The following is a 19,422-nucleotide window of genomic DNA, read 5'->3' on the forward strand; positions in this document are numbered from 1 at the left end:
TGGCACCTATGGGGGGGCTCATCCAAATATTCGCAGGGGGGCCCAGTGATTTCTAGTTACGCTCCTGGTAGTACGCTAGGTGTTTCTTAGTTACCTGCGTCAGTGATGCTCATCTGAGCTAGGATATCCAAGTTACTCGGATATCCTAGCTCTTTTTCCCAGAACGTCATTTCGGACAGCACCCCTGGATGAGACTTGTCTCCCTCCCCACTGTGGACAGGAAACTGTTAAAAGGAGAATTTGCATAAGCAATAGGCAGCCACATATAAGATACTACACCTGCCACAGTACCTCAGTTTAATTTCCTGTCCCGGACGGGATGCATGGGAGAGGTCTCCAGGAGTGCCATCCATGTCAGGCGGCAGGGGCAGCGTTTTCCAGGGCTCCAAGCAGCGCTGTTTAGTGAACAGTCGGAGCTCTGCAGCGTGGAGGAGGCTTCTCCATTGGAGGCAGCAACTTTATGTGCGCAGGTGCATGCATTGGAGAGAGTTCACTTCCGGTTGAACCGGAGGTAGTCACGCGCTGGCGTCACGTGTGATCTGAAGTCTGAGCCGGGCGGCAGGGGCCGCGGCGGTGATTAGGAATCGGCATACAGCTGATTCCTTAAGGTAAGAAGCTGATTAAGCATATGCTTAGCCGGCGGGGGCCGCATGCATAATTAGATCAGCCGCATCAAATCAGCAGCACAGGTATAAGTTTGTAGAGTCCATGATGCACTCTGGTTTGTGGCTGGGATCATGGAGGACGCCTCTGGGTCAGCTCCTGCACAATCTGCTAAATCTGCCCAGAATCCCTCTCTGGCAAGTAGATGTGGTTATGTTTCTTCTGCTTAGCTGGATGTATGTTATGTATAGAGGGATTTGTCTAATGGCTGGCTATCGGTGGCGTAGTGGTTAGCTCTCTCGCCTTGCAGCGCTGGGTCCCTGGTTAGAATCCCGGCCAGGGCACTATCTGCAAAGAGTTTGTATGTTCTCTCCGTGTCTGCGTGGGTTTCCTCCGGGCACTCCGGTTTCCTCCCACATTCCAAAAACATACAGATAAGTTAATTGGCTCCCCCTAAAAAAAATTGGCCCTAGACTACAGTACTTACACTACATAATATAGATATATGGCAATGGTAGGGATTATATTGTGAGCTCCTTTGAGGGACAGTTAGTGACAAGATATATATATACACTGTACAGCGCTGCGTAATATGTCAGCGCTATATAAATACTAAATAATAATAATAATAATAATTATGTTTTATACCATAAGACTGAGAAGGTTGAAAAGTCTGACAAATCTTCTACTCAGTCCAGTCAGCATGGATTAGCAACTCTGAATGGAAATTGTGCCAGTATTGTACAGAGAAGGTCCACAGCAATAGGAAATTAAAGATTCTGCTATTGCTTCTACCGCCTCAGCTGCTTCAGATAGGCCTGGGACTAGTACTGCTGTGGCTTATCTGCCTGTTATAGCTAATCTATCATCTCCTATGTTGTCTGCACCTCCAACTATGCCTGCTTCCAAGAGACATAGGTCTCTATTCATAGAGCATTCCCGCATGCGGTAATGCTCAAAACAGCTGACTTTACCCACCATTTAGCAAAGTGTGCATTCATAGAACCTGTGTCCGCATGAAAATTAGAGCAGGCGAAGGTGGGCGATAAGCCAGCAATAACAGGCAAGCTAATGAAGAGACAGACCTCCCAGGCAGCTGCAGTGAGAGCAGAACAAACTGCATCCCAGAATACCCAGGCTGTGTTTTTAACCCCTTGGGTACCTGTTTTCAGATAAATTTCACATCAGAAAGCCTGCATGTGTAACATTCTTGAAGTTCTTCTAAGCTGCAGCAATAAAATAGATTGTTTAGAAGAACTAGACAGATTCAGGGCAAGGAGCGGCAATTTAAACAAAAATGCACATGTAAAGGAATGCTGGGGCTGCCTCCTTTATAGTAACTCTCTCTGCACAGAGAAAATGTATCAAACTAGGAGGAAGATTATAAGGGCCTTTTTTTCACTACCCTGCGAGTACGATTTGATTCTGATTGCGAGGTACGTTAAACTAATGGAAACTGCAGCAGCAATTTCCATTAGTGCAATCTGATTGTGATGCAATTTGGACAAAGCACAATCGTCATCCTCCTGCGTTGTATGCGATTGAGCTGTACTATAAGTGTAGTAGCGCAATCGCATAGTGTAAATTGAAGTGCGATTGGGATCGCAATACGGTTGCGATCGCATTTCATAGTGGAAAAGAGCCCTAACCGAAATGTTTTTTTCCCTGAATTAATGAAAGACTTACTAATGGCTATGCATGAGACAATGGGTATTAAGTCTGAGCAGAAATCTTTGACACCTTTGGATCAAATGTATGAGAGTTTGGCGGATCCACATTCTCGGCTTATTCCAGTCCATGCTACTCTTAAGATTAGGATTAAGATGGAGTGGGATAATCTAGGAAAAGGGCTTTTTGGCCCAGATCATTATCTAAATGTTATCTTTCTCCTGAAGATCAGGGTTTGGGGACCCCGCCTAAATTAGATCCATATTTTTCAAGGGTATCAAACAAAACTGACCTACTTTTTTGAGGATTTCTGGGAAATTTTTGAATGATTTCCCTAAAGTTTGGAATGCTTCCAATTATATAGTAGACGCTTCAGATGATACGGTTAAATTTACGGCCAGAACTACGGTATTAGTTAATTCAGCCAGAAGAGGTGTATGGGTAGAAACTTGTAATGATGACAATTCTTCAAAATCAAGTTATGTGGTGTACCTTGTGAAGGGGGTCTGCTGTTTGAGTCAGTTAGACGACCCTCTAGACAGAACGGCAGACACACACATTGGAAAAAAAAAAAAAAAAAAAAAAGTATTCCTGTTAAAGGAATACTATCAATTCACATACACATACATTTTAGTAGCAACCTCTTTGTTTAGTGTTATCAGAATACTTTCAAACTTTACTGACAAAACTGACTCTGAGCCATGAGGAGAGGGGAAATTCCCCTCACACTTGATCAGTTAACTCTGTGTAACTCTGTGTGTGACAGAGAGAACAGCTGCAGCTTCTGTGTCCTATGTTTCGGACTGAAGTGTCTGTAGAGAGCAGAGGAAATGTAACTAATTGTCACAGCTTTTCATACTGTTTTTTGCTTTCAGAGTTTGTTTGATATTTGCTTTCTGTAGTCCGATATGCAACTCTGGCTGTGCATTGAAGCAGACACCCCTTCTGCAATTGATTTGTCCCAATATAGCTAATCCTACCCTCAATAAATTACAGCTTTTGCCTCTGATATTTAACATTAAAGGTAGGAAAATGTTTACACAGCAACTTAGACATTATTTGTACATTGTCATTTTAGAACACTTGGGTATTGATAGTATTCCTTTAACCAGCTGAGCGGTCTGGACGAGCTCAGCTCGTCCAACACCGCCAGCGGCTGCCGCTCAGGCCCTGCTGGGCCGATTTTAATGAAATAAAAAGCAGCACACGCAGCCGGCACTTTGCCAGCCGCGTGTGCTGCCTGATCGCCGCCGCTCTGCGGCGATTCGCCGCGAGCAGCGGCGAAAGAGGGTCCCCCCAGCCGCCTGAGCCCAGCGTAGCCGGAACAAAAAGTTCCGGCCAGCGCTAAGGGCTGGATCGGAGGCGGCTGACGTCACGACGTCGGCTGACGTCGATGACGTCACTCCGCTCGTCGCTATGGCGACGATATAAGCAAAACAAGGAAGGCCGCTCATTGCGGCCTTCCTTGTTTATTCTGGGCGCCGGAGGCGATCGGAAGATCGCCTCCGGAGCGCCCTCTAGTGGGCTTTCATGCAGCCAACTTTCAGTTGGCTGCATGAAATAGTTTTTTTTTTATTTAAAAAAAACCCTCCCGCAGCCACCCTGGCGATTTAATCAGAACGCCAGGGTGGTTAAGAAAGGACCTTTTCAAAGTAAACGGTCCTTTCGTCCCTCTTCTAAGAATGAGTCAGATCCCTAGTCCTCTAAGGGCAGGAGATGGGCTCCCTACAAGTCACAGAAGCCTAAGTCCAACTTCACTTTTACCAAGAAGTCAGATAAGCAATGACGCTATTATTCCAGTGAGATGGAGAATTGCAAATTTCAAAACATGGCAACTACAGTGCACAAAATATTGGTTTAGGCTTCTTTCACAGTGGGACGTTACAGGCGCACGTTAGAGCAGCTTGTAACGCAGCCCAGCTCACAGTAATGAAAAATCAATGGGCTGTTCACAGGGTCCACGTTGTGTTAGTGTAACGCTGGACGTTTAAAGAAAGTGCATCATGCTGTGCGTAATACACGGTTTTAGCCACATTAGACTGTTTGCATATGCTCAATAATGTGTGTTTTTGTTTTTTCTTGCAGGAGAGGAGGTGAGAGTCCGCTGTTGTGGCCAGCCACATGACTAATTAATATGCACTGCAGTGTTAACTTCCTGGAGCGGCCGCTTATTGGCTGGCAGGACCACGTGATGCGGAGTTTTTCCGATCACGTGCTCTGCACAGTCTTTTGCCGCATGCGCCCTTTTTAGTCCGATAGTATGCGTCAAAAAGTACACATCACAGACGCATCAAGAGACGCATAACGTGGCTCTAAATGGCGTCCAACTTCAAAGCTCACATGCGTTGCGTTGGGGGCACGTTATGTGGCCTTAGCGTCGCATCTAACGCAACGTCTTAGTGGGAAAGAGCCCTTAAGGTGTTTTTTTGGAGGGATACAGAATAGAGTTCAGCCAGCCTCCTTTTCAGAACTTTTGCATTGCTCCCTGCTTGCAGGACCAAATAAAGTTTTCAGCCCTACAATCGGAAGTCCTTTCCCTGTTTAAAAAAAAGGGGGTAATTCGAGAAGTACCGAAATGTCAGAAGACAGGGATTCTATTGCCCTGTGTTTTTTCAGTAAAGGAGCTACAGGGAATTTATCGGTTCATACTAAATTGAAAGAGTCTAAACCAGAAGGTAAAATACAGAAAATTCAGGATGGATTTGATCTATTATTCATCTCTTACAGAAGGACGATTTCCTAGCCTTTCTAGACTGAAAAGATGCGTATCTTCAATTACCGATACATCTGTCTTCTCAATAATACTTAAGGTTTGCCATCCAGATGGAGGAAGAGGTAAGAATGTATCAGTTTAATGCTTTGCCCTTCGGATTATCCTCAGCTCCAGGGTTGTTTATGAAGGTAATGTCTGGGGTTCTGGCTACACTTAGACAGAGAAAAGTTAACATTTTGGGTTACCTTGATGATTTTCTGTTTTGGTGGACATCTCCCAATTCGGTAAGAGATCAGATTGTTACGACAATAGTCTTACTACAAGATCTAGGTTGGATCATTAATTGTTATGATCGCTTCTGCAGCGTTTACTGCTGACTGCAGTGGTATTGCAAACCAAGCAGTTCTAATGTCATTACATGCATTTGCTTGCATAGTTTGGTTTGCACTTAAACTAGTTGCTGATTCCATCTGCAGTCGCTCTGAAGTTAATGACAGTTTAATATGCTTTTGTGTAAACAAACATTGTCTGCTGCAATGGAGGGGCAATCCCTTTCCTGCAGGCTGCATATCATTGTCTGCCTTTTCCTGCTCTCAGCCTGTGATTAATTACCATTCACTTGTGTGGGAATCTGCAGGTTTGCTCCCATTGGATGACCTCAGTATAAAGAACTGCTTCCTGCAATGCCTCATGGGCTACCATAGTCTCAGATTCTGTTTGTTACTCTGCCCGTGCCCCACCTCGTTCCTAGTCCGTGTGGACTGCGCTGACTCCTGCGAAGGGGTCAGCGAGTCCTCCTAGTTCTGCTCTTGTTCTAGAAGTTGTTACTCTGCTTGTCTTGTGTCATATATTGGTTCATCGCCAATATATACGCATACTTGCGCATTTTGTTATTTTCTTTGTATTCGTGTTCCGTTGATACATCAGTGTCGCTGATATATACGTACACGAACTGTTTATTTCCTGTGTTCAGTCAGTCAGCCTTCCAGCACGTTTTGGTAGTTTGCGCGTATCGTGAGCACCCGTGCTGAGCTAGTATCCTGTTCCTGGTCCTGTTTGTGGATTGCGTTCATCTCTGCGAAGAGATAGCGAATCCTTCTGAGTCCTGTTCCCTGTATTACTCCAGTCTTAGTCAGAGTTCCTGCTTATGTCATATATCGGTTCATTGCCGATATATACATATGTTAGTCAGACGTTACAAATAGTTTCATTGATAGCTGTAATTGTAATACGCTAGGAAATCATACTTATTGTATATTTATCTGTGTTACGTTCTTCTATCTTGATCCTGCTATTTCCTGACTATCCCGTCCTGTCTTTGTGAGGCACGCCATTGCTGCAAACGCATTGGCTACCTCATTCCAGTCTGTTTTATTGTGGACGCTTGCTGTCACTAAGTAGTGGCTAGTTAAGCAAGCGTTCATTCTGTCTACCTGTCCTGATCTCCTCAGTCCTGGTTTATGCGCTCAGCGCTACTTTGCGCTGAGACGTTATTACGAAAGTGTTGTTTGTGGCTGTTCGGATCTGCACCAGCTCTGTGCACCACAATCTCCTATTGGAGTCAGTCCTCTCCTCCACTAAACTGGGGATATCCTGATTCCTTTTGCTGGTGTGTGTACCTCCTTCACGTCAGCTTATGTGTTGCATGCTGACTGTGGAGATTACACCTCCAAGCTTAACATTAATTGGGAGAAATCTTCCTTAATTAAATCCTACACAGATTATAAATTTTTTTGGGGCTATTTCATCAGCATATCAGACACAGGGGAAGCAATTAAATTCTATCATGGCTCATTCCACAAGAGGAATTTCGACTTCTTGGGCAGAGAGGGCATGGGCCTCTATAGATCAGATCTGCAGAGCTGCGACCTGGTCAAGTCACAATACGTTTGTAAAGCACTATCGCCTTAATGTATCGGCCTCTGCAGGTTTATCCTTCAGAAGGAAAGTTTTTTGCAAACTGTGGTCCCACCCTAAGGTTTTAAATCTTGTATATCGTCTCATCCAGGGGTGCTGTCCTAAATGACGTTCTGGGAAAGACCACTTTACTTACGGTAAAGTCTTTTCCCGTAGTCATGAGGACAGCACCCCTGCAACACGCCCTTATTTGGGTAGGGAAGAGAAATACATTTGTGTAAGCATCATTAAATGTCCGTGTTATCTTTTTATTAACTGAGGTACTGTGGCAGGTGTAGTATCTTATATGTGGCTGCCTATTGTTTATGCAAATTCTCCATTTAACAGTTTCCTGTCCACAGTGGGGAGGACCCTCTGACTGTAGCCAATCACAGAGGGGGAGCCTGGCCAAGCCCCCCTCTATAAATAGCGGACGCCATCTTGCCTCACTCGTCCTGCTTGCGACTTACTGACTGATTGTACTGAGAGACTGCTCCAGTGCTTTTTGTCTGTGTGCAAGTGCATTGCTATTGTTCTAAACCTAGCATTTTTACACTCCAACACTTGATCTTCAACTGTATTGCTTTGTATTGTAGGTAGATTGTATTTTAGGCAGTTTAGGTTGTGTGATTAGGGACTAGGGAGGGAGAGTCTGTCACTGGTGCTGCTGCTGCAGGCCTGCAGCTAGGCCCTGTGCCTGCCCTGCTCTGTGCTCTTGCTCTAGTCTCTAGTTACCTCACCTCACCTGTGCTCTCACCTGTCCTTACTGTACTACTTCTGTGTTAGATAAATATTGTACTATTTCATAGTTAGCAAGGCCCAGCTTTACTGCTATACCTGTCCTGCTGTATCTGCTCTCTGTAATCTAGTCACACCTGTTGTATTATTTAGCTAGATTCTTCTATTGTTTAGTAGTACTGTAGTGTACTGTACTCTAGTCTGTGTATAGGTACCGTCCGTCACCGCGTTACCTAGGGTCTTTGTGTGCGCAGTGCACGTCTGCGCTGTCCGCACCCTCTCGTTAGTGCTACACCCGTCCTATTGTTTATATATTACTTCTATTGTGTATTTGCTGACTTGTACTGTAGTCTGTGTATAGGGACACCGTCAGTCAGCGTCAGCTAGGGTTTTTGTGTGCGCAGTGCGCACTCTCTCGTTAGCGCTACACCGATCTCTGCTGTAGAGTACACCTGTCCGTCACCTCACACACCCACCACCACCAGTCCCACCCCATTAAAGTACCCCACTTGTCCCACCCGCCTTTACATACATACGTTTTTTTTTTCATTTGTATAATATTAAAAATATACAATGTCTGGCACTGGCAGCCGCGGTCTGGGCAGGGGCAGCAAGGGCATCGCCAAGAGAGGAGGGCGTGGCAGCCGCGCAAACACCACCATGCGCAGTTCTGCGTCTGCACCAGTGGCTATTCCGCCATTAGCCACTGGCCGTGGACGCCTTGGCCGCTGGGAGTCACGCTGCAGAAACACAGCAGCAGCAGCAGCAGCGTGTGGCCCAGATGTTCCTCCCACCGCCAGGTCGTAGCCGTCCTATTGAGGAGAAGGACGCAGACGCTGTGGTGGAACTGATGGTGGATGAGCAGGCCACCATTAGCTCTGGAACCGAGTCCTCCACCCCCGCCACCACTCCTGTTCGCAAGAGCAGCAGCAGCCGCCCAGCACTGCCTGGGGAGCAGGAGGAGGAGTGCAGTTCTCCAGCCCCAGCGGGCGACACCAGCACCCTGCCACTCAGCACCTTCTTATCCCCAAGCACAGCGGGGCTATGGAGTGCTGTTGCAGCAGAATTGGCAATGGAAGAGGAAGAAATGCTGATGGGCACTTTGGGGGATGATGCTTTGGACAGTCAGACAGTGGTGACTGTCCATCCGCCCATGCATGCAGAAGGGGAGTTTGGGGGATCCCAGCAGGACATGTTTGTGGAGGGGGAGGATGATGATGACATTGTGAAGGACAAAGACTGGTTGCCAGGTCCTAGGAGTGGGGATGTCATCAGCTCGGAGGAGGAGGATGCGTCTGCGGGCCTTGCTAGAAGGATCAGCATCGCAGGCATGGGCAGGATCACAAGTGGACGTGGTATGCAGGCCACACAGCGTGCTGATCAGGAGACGAGTTCTGCCAGTGCCACCACCAGCCGCACCAAGAAACCCCCCCCCCCCCCCCCAACCACCACAGGGAGACCAGCGGCAGCAGCACCTTCCAGCTGAAGGGGCAACTTCACTTCCCCAATATGGAATTTTTTCACCCTTCCATATTTGGAGTGCAAGTATACCACCTGCAACCAGTGCCGCAAGCAGCTCAGCAGAGGGAAGGAGCCCTCTGCGTTTGGCACCACCTCTCTGGTCAACCACCTTGCAGGGAAACACTTTCAGGAGCATGAGGAGTTCGTGAAGTTGAAGGAAGCTGGCAGTGGCAGACCCGCCACCACTGCGAAGCCGTCGGCAGCAGGAGTGCGTCAGCAACGCACTGCTCCTCCTCCCTCTGCAACTCCTGTCGCCGACACTGAGGCCTGTTCTGGCAGCCAGTCCTCAGTGGCCTCCTCTGCTCCCTCCACTGCTTCCCGTGCCAGCAAAAGACCTCGCCAGACCCTACTCAGCGACACCTTCCAGGGGGTGGTCAGGGTTCTGCCTCCCAGCAGCCGTCGCGTGTGCCAGCTGAACGGTTTGCTGGCACGGGCCATGTGCTCCCAACTCCTGCCTTAATCCCTTGTGCAGGAGGGGAGCGACATGCGTGCGCTCCTGATGTGTAAAGCCCCCGATTGGCCAATCCCCAGCCGACATTATTTCGCACGCACGGCCATCCCTGCACTTCACCGCTCTGTGATGGCCAATGTCGGGAGAGGGCTGGAGCACGCGGTGGGTCAACGGGTCCACGTCACCATGGACTCGTGGAGCATCCGGTTTGGGACAGGCCGCTATCTGTCCTTCACCGCGCATTGGGTCAGCTTGGTGGAAGGGGGTGAGGAGGGGGGAGCAGCATCGGGCACTGTCAGAGCAGCAGCAGCACCAACAACGCAGTGGGTGGTGCCACCATGCAAGGTCAGGGGAACAGCAGCAGGTTCCTCTGACCCGCTTCCATCCTCCGCCACACCAGCCCAAACCCCCCGCCTCAGCAGCAGCGTGAAGCCCCGCCACTGCCAAGCGCTGCTGGAATTGGTCAGCCTGGGGAAGACCAAACTGATGGCGAACCACGTCCTGGCCAAACTCCGAGAGCAGGAGAGGAATTGGCTGACCCCCAGAGGCCTCAGAGTCGGAGAGGTGGTGTCCGACAATAGGGCAAACCTGGTTGCTGCCATCAGCAGGGGAGACCTGACCCACATCCCCTGCCTGGCGCACGTCCTGAACCTGGTAGTCCAAAAGTTCCTGCGGACCTACCAGGGGATGGACCGACTCCTTGAAGTGGCAAGGAAGGTTGTGCGTCACTTCCGGCACTCGCCTGCAGCCGTGGCGAGCCTGGAAGAGGTGCAGAAGGAGCTGCACCTGCCACAGCACCTGCTCATGCTCGATGTTCCAACTCGCTGGAACTCCACCCTGGCGATGTTGGAGCGTCTGGTTGAACAGAGGCAGGCTGTCAGCCAGTACGTTGCACGAGCAACAGTTGCCTCCCTCACTGCAACTGGGCGTGCCGCCACCAACCTCCCGTCCATCTCCACGGAGGACTGGGGGCACATGCAGCAGGTGTGCTCAGTCCTGGCACCCTTCCTGCAGGCCACCAACATGGTGAGCAGGGACCATGCAATGGTGTGCGAGTGGGTCCCCTTGGTGTGTGTGCTGGACAGGGCCCTGTATGCACTGGTGGAAGAGGGAGCGGCAGCCTTGGACCAGCAGGAGCTACAGGCAGCTTCACAGGCCACCTCTGAGGAGGAGGGCTCGGAGTTGGTGGAGGTCCCTGACCTTGCTGCTGATGAGGGGGAGCAGCAGAGCGCAGCTGGACTGGTGCGGGGGTGGAGAGAGGATGAGGTGGAGGAGGCAGAGGAGGACAGCAATGTCGGCTCTGGGGCAGCCGATGATGTGCCAACAGACGTGGCCAGACTGTTCCCAATGGCAGCGCACATGCTGAGGTGCCTGCGCAAGGACCCAAGGGTGATTCAGATGAAGCAGAGGGAGGACATCTGGATCTGCATGATGCTGGACCCACGTATGAAGGGGAAGCTCAGCCAGTTCCCTTCTGCAGGAGGAGACCGTGCGCAACAAATGAGGGATTTGCAGCTGTCCCTTGTTGAGCGCTTGCAGGAAGCCTTTCCTGAGCCATCCACCTCCACTGTCCAGCCAGCACAGAGGCAGCAGCAGGTGCCTGCATCCACCAGCAGCAAGCGCTCGTGCACCACAGACCTGCTGTCTCTGACCCAAGAGCTCTACATGAGTGTAGAGCTGCCAAGGACTAGAGAGGAGGTGCCTGCAGCAGCATCCTTCTCCAGTCACAGGAAGCGCTTGACCCGCATGGTGGCTGACTACATGGGGTCCTTCAGCGGGCTTGACAGCGTGGCCCCTGTTGATCCCATGGAGTATTGGTTCAAGCACCTGCCGATCTGGAGCGAGCTTGCGCAGTACTTCCTGGAAGTGCTCTCCTGCCCCCCTTCCAGCGTACTGTCAGAGCGTTGCTTCAGTGCAGCCGGTGGAGTCGTCACTGAGAAGCGATCTCGTCTGTCTCACAAGTCAGTGGACAGACTGACGTTTCTCAAAATGAACCAGGCTTGGGTGGAAGGCGAATTCATGGCCCCTGTTGTCGGCGAGAGGGGTACATGAAGTGACGACTGGCACACACACATACACCTGCTGCTGCTGCTGCTGTTATATTTCATCCTGCTGCCTGTGTCTCCACTGCCAGGGAACACATTACAAGGTGCTGCTGCCCAAGCGCCACCAGCTATTACGCTCAACAATAGCTGCAATAATTTAAAAACAAACCAAAAAAAAATTGTAATTATTTTAGAGGTGTCCGGGTTGAAAACTGTGCTGTCCTAATTGTGTATTGGACACAATGTGGGCTTCACGACCGCTGTCTGGAACCTCATGCTGTGTATTTACGGCCCTGGAACCACCGCTAGGAACCAGGGCCTATTATGTCAGTCACATCACACTGCCTGACACACATTACTCCTCCTCCTGTAGCTGCATTGAGCTTCTGCTGTCTGTGTGCTGCTACCACTGCCAGGGAGAACAGAAGAACTATTTTCTGCTGCCACCCACTCTCCTACCAGCTATTACCACCACACTACAATAGCTGCAACTACTTCCTCCTCCTGCTGATGTCTGTGTTTTACCACCGCCAGGGTACACAGAAAAAGGCGCTGTGGCTTGCAATGTGCCACTACCTACCTATTATGCCATCAACACAAATATAACTATGGTGTTATTAAAATAAAATATTTTCACAAATGAATTAAAAAAAAATATTACAAAAGAAAGGAAAACCAAGACACATAATATAATGATAGAGAAGAAGAGGAAGAAGAAGAAGAAGAAGAAGAAGATGATATAGAAGAAGAAGATATAGAAGAAGATGCAGAAGATGAAGAAGATATAGAAGAAGATATAGAAGAAGAAGAAGATATAGAAGAAGATGAAGAAGATATAGAAGAAGATGCAGAAGATATAGAAGAAGAAGAAAAAGAAGATATAGAAGAAAAAGAAGATATAGAAGAAAAAGAAGACGATATAGAAGAAGAAGAAAAAGAAGAAGAAGAAAATGAAGACAACGTAAATGAAGACTTCCAACACCCATTTTGGACACACCTTCTCATGCAAACACTTTTCATGAAGTTAATTTACTTTTTTTGAGACCTTTTTTATAACAACTACATCACCACATAATCACTTGATGTTTTTCTTCATAAAAAAGGTGGTTTCATGCATCATTGACCTCCAATACAAGTTTTACAAGCTATTTAAGGCCAGCTCGAATATTTTACTCGAATACAGACTCGGATAGTGACGTCGGATATCCGAGGTCGAATCGGATATTCGATTACATCGGATATTGAACTTCGAGTGAATTCGGATAGTTTACTATCCGAATTCGACCAAACTCGAATAGGATAATGAGGTATCCGAGCAACACTGACCTGCGTGCGTGCGTACTACTAGTGTCTACTACTATACTACTAGTCTACTAGTACCCGTTCACTTTTTTTTCCCACTGTTACTGTGTGCTTTTACTATAATCTGTAGTGTGTGTAATAAATAAGAGTTACAACACATACAGGCCACCACCAGCATCCGTTGTGAGTGACCTGACCTGTGACTGTCTGTTGCCTGCCCGAGCCTATTGATTGATTGCGTCTGACCGTGTGTGACCGTTTGTAATTGTCACCGACTGTCTGCCGCACGACTTACTTGTAGCGTAGTACGCTAGGTGTTTCTTAGCTACCTGCGTGCGTACTACTACTGCCTACTACTTTCCCGCCCTCTTCTACTTTTTTTTTTTTACTGTATTTGTATAGTGCACAATGACTGTTAGAGGTAGAGGGCGAGGCACCACCAGGAGAGGCAGCGCCATTGCAGGAGCCACTGCCAGCAGCAGCAGGTCTGGGACTGGTCCGCCGCTAGCCACTGACCGCAGGGAGGAGGGAGCAGAGGCGCAACAGCAGCGTGTTGCGCCCATCTTTGAGACAGGTCGTCGCCCATTGGGGAGAATCGGGTGCAGGCTGTGGTGGAAATGATGGCAGGGCAGGAAGCCACCTTTTCCAGCCAGGCCTCCAGCACCAGCGAGACCAGTACCACCAGCACCAGCACTCCTGTCCGCAGCAGGCCTCCACCAGCGCTTGAGGCCATGGTCACGGTGACCCCATCGACCAGCCTGCCCTCAATGAGCACGCTCTTCTCCCCTGAGACTGTGACCATGTACAGGGATGTTTTGGAGAAGTATGAGTTGGAGATGATGGGGCCATCCGAGGAGGAGGAGGAGTTTGAGGTGCAGAAGTTTGTTGTTGGCACTGAGGAGGGGCATGATGCAAGGGATGTTGGGGTAGATGAGTTGGTTGAGGCGGGCTCACAGGATATGTTTGGGGTTGATGATGACTTGATAGATCCTCCCTATGTGCCACCAGTACCACCAGCACAGTTGATTGAAGGCAGCTCGTCATCGGAGGAGGAGGCGTCTCTGGCACAGAGGCACGGCAGCAGCAAGGCGGCCAGCACAGGGCGTGGAAGGCAGAAGCCACAGCCTGCTGCTTCAGTCGCTACCACCACCCGCAGCAAACCTCTAACTACAACCAAAAAGGCACAATCCTCCAAGGGCACCCAAAAACCCCAGCCCTCAAGCTGAAAATGCAGGTTGAAGTCCCCAGTCAGGCGGTACTTCACCAAGTGCCCAGTGGACCCGACCCGTGCAATTTGCAACAGTTGCAATCTCAGCCTCAGCAGAGGACGCGATATCCACAAATTGAGTACCTCGTGCCTGCAGACCCACTTACAGAGCAGACATTTTGAGGACTTTAGTGAGTTGGAGAAGCTTATGCAAAGTGGTGCAGGCAGTGGTCAGAGCCAGACAGCCACTGCACAGATTTCAGCAGCAGCAGCAGCAGCCCACCCTCCTGCCCATCCAGCAGCAGCAGCAGCCGACCCTCCTGCCCATCCAGCAGCAGCAGCCCCTCCTGCCCATCCAGCAGCAGCAGCAGCAGCAGGAGCACAGCAGCAACTCACTCCCCTCCCCCCCCCAGGCAGCCAGTCCTCAGTGGCCTCATCAGCTCCCTCCACAGTGGCCTCCTCATTCTCCCGTGCAGGCAAACGCCGCCAGACCCTGCTCAGCAAAGCATTCCCCGGTGTGACCAAGGTGCTGCCTCCTGCCCACAGGCACATCCGGTTGCTGAACTGGTTGCTTGCTCGGGCCATGTGCTCCCAGCTCCTGCCATATTCCTTTGTGCAGGAGGGGAGTGACATCAGAGCACTGCTGCAGGTTGGGATCCCAGAGTGGCAAGTCCCCAGCCGCCACTATTTCTCCCGCAGGGCGATCCCAGCACTGCACCGCTCTGCCATGGAGAACGTGGGCCGTGCGCTGGATCACGCTGTCAGTGCGCGGATCCACATAACCATGGATTCCTGGAGCAGCCGGTTTGGGACAGAGCGCTATCTGTCCTTTACGGCCCACTGGGTCAGCCTGGTGGAAAGCCCGAGCGAGGAAGCAGCAGGTCCATCCTCGGGCGCAGCAGTACCAGTCACCCACTACGTGGTGCCACCGCGCGGGGTCAGGGGAGAAGCAGCAGCTCCCGCCGCCAAGCGATCCCGTCTCTCCCCCAGAGGCCTCACTGTGGGATTGGTGGTGTCCGACAATGCTGCCAACCTGCTGTCTGCCATCAGCAGTGGAGACTTGCTCCACGTCCCTTGCTTGGACCACGTCCTGAACCTGGTGGTGCAAAAGTTCATACGCACCTACCTGGGGATGGAGGAGCTGTTAGAAGCCGCGCGGAAAATTGTGCGCACTTTCCGCCACTCAGCAGCTGCCGCAGCAAAACTGGCAGACATCCAGCAGCAGGAGGGCCTGCCACGACACCGCCTCATCATAGATGTGCCAACTCACTGGAACTCCACCCTGGCAATGTTGGAGCGGCTGGTTGAGCAGAGGAGGGCTGTCAACCGGTACATCTATGAGGCCACTGTCTCCGGCACCGGCAGCAGAAGCAGCACCACACTCCAACTCCTCACCAACGTGCAATGGGGGCAGATGCAGCAGGTCTGCTTGGTGTTGGCTCCCTTCCTGCAGGCAACCAACCTGGTGAGTGAACAACGGGCATCCCTCTGCCAGTGGGTGCCCTTTGTTTGTCTGCTGGACAGGGCACTTGGCGATTTGGTGGATTTGGGAGAGGAGGCCCTGAAGCAGCTGGAACAGCAGCCGCCTGCGCAGTTCACTGCTCCGCCGGTATTTGAGTCCCTGGAGGAGGAGTTGGAGGTGCTGGACGTTGCTGCTGGGGGGGAACATCGGAGCGCAGCAGCAGTGGTGCGAGGGTGGAGAGAGAAGGAACAGTCTCAGGGGCAAGAGGAGGAGGAGGACGCTGACCCTGATGTCTCTGTTAGACGGTCCACCCTGTTCCCCATGGCAGCGCACATGCTGCGCTGCCTACGCATAGACCCCAGGGTCAAGCGGATGCAAGCGAGGGAGGATGCCTGCATCAGCATGATCCTGGACCCATGGCTGAGGGGGAGGTGGGATCAGTTTCTGCCTGCCAGAGACCGTGAGCAGCGAGCAAGGGAGTTGCAGGAGATCCTTGTTCGGCGACTGGAGGAAGCCTTCCCCCCCGCCTTCCACTCCCTCTGTCCCTGTCCAGCAGCACAGCAGCAGGTGCCTGCGGCCAGCAGCAGCGTCAGGCGCCCAGGAGACCTGCTGTCATTGACACAGGCGTTCTACATGAAGGTACAGCAGCCGAGAGAGGAGGTGCGGGCAGCAGCCACCTTCGGTGAGAGTCACAGCCAGCGCATGATCCGGATGGTGGCCGACTACGTGGGGTCCTTCAGTGGGCTTGACACCGGCAGCGAGGAGCCTGTGGACCCCATGGAGTACTGGGTGGAGCGCTTGCACATCTGGAGGGAGCTTGCGCAGTACGCCCTGGAGGTATTGTCTTGCCCCCTTCCAGCGTGCTGTCTGAGAGGTGCTTCAGTGCGGCCGGTGGCGTGGTCACCGAGAAGCGCTCTCGTCTGTCCACAGAGTGCGTGGACAGACTGACATTTTTGAATATTAACCAGGCCTGGATAGAAGGCACGTTCCTGGCACCTGTTGTCAGCGAAAGGAGGACATGAGGTGCCTGCCTGGGAATTACAATACATTGCCTGCTGCCTGCCATACGTGACGACGACTCCTCCTCCTGCTGGCCTGCTGCATTGATTTACCTATGAATTTATTGATGTATTTATTGTATTTCTACCTGATTCCTGCTGCTGCTGCTGGCTGCTGCATTGATTTACCTATGAATTTATTTATGTATTTATTGTATTTATACCTGACTCCTGCTGCTGCTGGGCTGCTGCAGCAATTTACCTATGTATTTATTTATGTATTTATTGTATTTCTACCTGACTCCTGCTGCTGCTGCTGGCCTGCTGCATTGATTTACCTATGAATTTATTTATGTATTTATTGTATTTCTACCTGACTCCTCCTCCTCCTCCTGCTGCTGGCCTGCTGCATTGATTTACCTATAAATTTATTTATGTATTTATTGTATTTCTACCTGACTCCTGCTGCTGCTGCTGGCCTGCTGCATTGATTTACCTATGAATTTATGTATTTATTGTATTTCTACCTGACGCCTCCTCCTCCTGCTGCTGGTCTGCTGCATTGATTTACCTATGAATTTATTTATGTATTTATTGTATTTCTACCTGACTCCTGCTGCTGCTGGCCTGCTGCATTGATTTATCTATGAATTTATTTATGTATTTATTGTATTTCTACCTGACTCCTCCTCCTCCTGCTGCTGACCTGCTGCATTGATTTACCTATGAATTTATTTATGTATTTATTGTATTTCTACCTGACTCCTGCTGCTGGCCTGCTGCATTAATTTATCTATGAATTTATTTATGTATTTATTGTATTTCTATCTGACTCCTCCTGCTGCTGTTGTATTTATCCTCCTGCTGTCAGTGGTCCCATCGCCAAGGTCCACACTATGCATTGCCTGCTGCCAGTGCCACACGTCACTCCTCCTCCTGCTGCTGTTGTATTTATCCTCCTGCTGTCAGTGGTCCCACCGCCAGGGTCCACACTATGCATTGCCTGCTGCCAGTGCCACACGTCACTCCTCCTCCTGCTGCTGTTTTATTTATCCTCCTGCTGTCAGTGGTCCCACCGCCAGGGTCCACACAATACATTGCCTGCTGCCAATGCCACACGTCACTCCTCCTCCTGCTGCTGTTGTATTTATCCTCCTGCTGTCAGTGGTCCCACCGCCAGGGTCCACACTATGCATTGCCTGCTGCCAGTGCCACACGTCACTCCTCCTCCTGCTGCTGTTGTATTTATCCTCCTGCTGTCAGTGGTCCCACCGCCAGGGTCCACACTATGCATTGCCTGCTGCCAATGCCACACGTCACTCCTCCTCCTGCTGCTGTTGTATTTATCCTCCTGCTGTCAGTGGTCCCACTGCCAGGGTCCACAAATGCATTGCCTGCTGCCAGTGCCACACGTCACTCCTCCTCCTGCTGCTGTTTTATTTATCCTCCTGCTGTCAGTGGTCCCACCGCCACGGTCCACACAATACATTGCCTGCTGCCAGTGCCACACGTCGCTCCTCCTCCTGCTGCTGTATTTATCCTCCTGCTGTCAGTGGTCCCACCACCAGGGTCCACACAATGCATTGCCTGCTGCCAGTGCCACCCGTCACATTTTTAGTTTTGTTTTTTTTAAGTACACCTATTTCAATGTGATTTCCCTTTAAAAAACCACCAAAAAAACCCCGAATTCGCGAACACGAATTTTTACCGAATTTTGAGATGTAACCCCGAACCGAATATGAATTCGAACCGAATTTCGTGGTCGAAGGCGAATTCGAATGTCATGTGGACCCGAATTCGAATGAACCCGAACCGAATTTTGGTACATCTGAGCATGCCTGCTGACAGAACTATCCTCGGTCGTCAGTTCTATCCTCATTCCTTTGCTGTCAGGGCTATCCTCTCAGCTTGCGCTGCAGTCCTTGTGATTTACACACTGTAATCTGTTTTTGACAGTGCTATCTTTCATTGTAAATCAAGTGTTTCTCTCCCCCTTCTTTCTTTACTGTTTACCTGCCAGCTGCAGATCTTTATTCTAATTGGATTAGAATACAGTGCTGTTTTATGCTAGGCATACACGGATCCAATTATACGCCGGATCGATGCTGGTGCATCCCCCGCTCGTCCGCGCGGATCATCCCCACCGGTGCTCCCTATCAGCCGCTCGATTCCCGCTATTGTCCGCCGGCAGGGATCGAGCGAGGAAGCTATCCGACAGGTCATTGGACCTGTCGGATATTATCAATCGAGCCATCAGCGGCTTGATTGATAAGGAAAGAAACTACAATATATGCCCAGCATTAGACAGTGTTTTTGAAAACCGTAAACAGGGGTCCCCAACCTTTCCTGGCCTGGGGCCCACTTTCTGACCAAATTTTTTTTATTCGTGGACCGCGCGGGGGGTGGGGGTGGTGGGGTGTTTTGGAGTGTGCGCGTCCTGGTGGACAGTGTCGGGCGGGGGGCGACGGCATAGCTGCCCCAGTATGGCTAGTATAGTTACCCCATTATAGCTAGTATAGTGTCCCAGTATAGCTAGTATAGTCCCAGTATGGGTCGGTAGTGCCCAGTATAGCTAGTATAGTGCCCAGTATGGGTAGTATAGTGCCCAGTATGGGTAGTACAGTGCCCAGTATAGCTAGTACAGTGCCCAGTATAGCTAGCATAGCCCCAGTATAGCTAGTAGAGTGCCCAGCATAGCTAGTATAGCCTCAGTATAGCTAGTATAGTGCCCAGTATAGCTAGTATAGCCCCAGTATAGCTAGTACAGTGCCCAGTATAGCTAGTATAGCTCCAGTATAGCTAGTACAGTGTCCAGTAT

The sequence above is a fragment of the Hyperolius riggenbachi genome, chromosome 2 (genome assembly GCF_040937935.1).
Source record: "Hyperolius riggenbachi isolate aHypRig1 chromosome 2, aHypRig1.pri, whole genome shotgun sequence".
Taxonomy (NCBI): Eukaryota; Metazoa; Chordata; class Amphibia; order Anura; family Hyperoliidae; genus Hyperolius; species Hyperolius riggenbachi.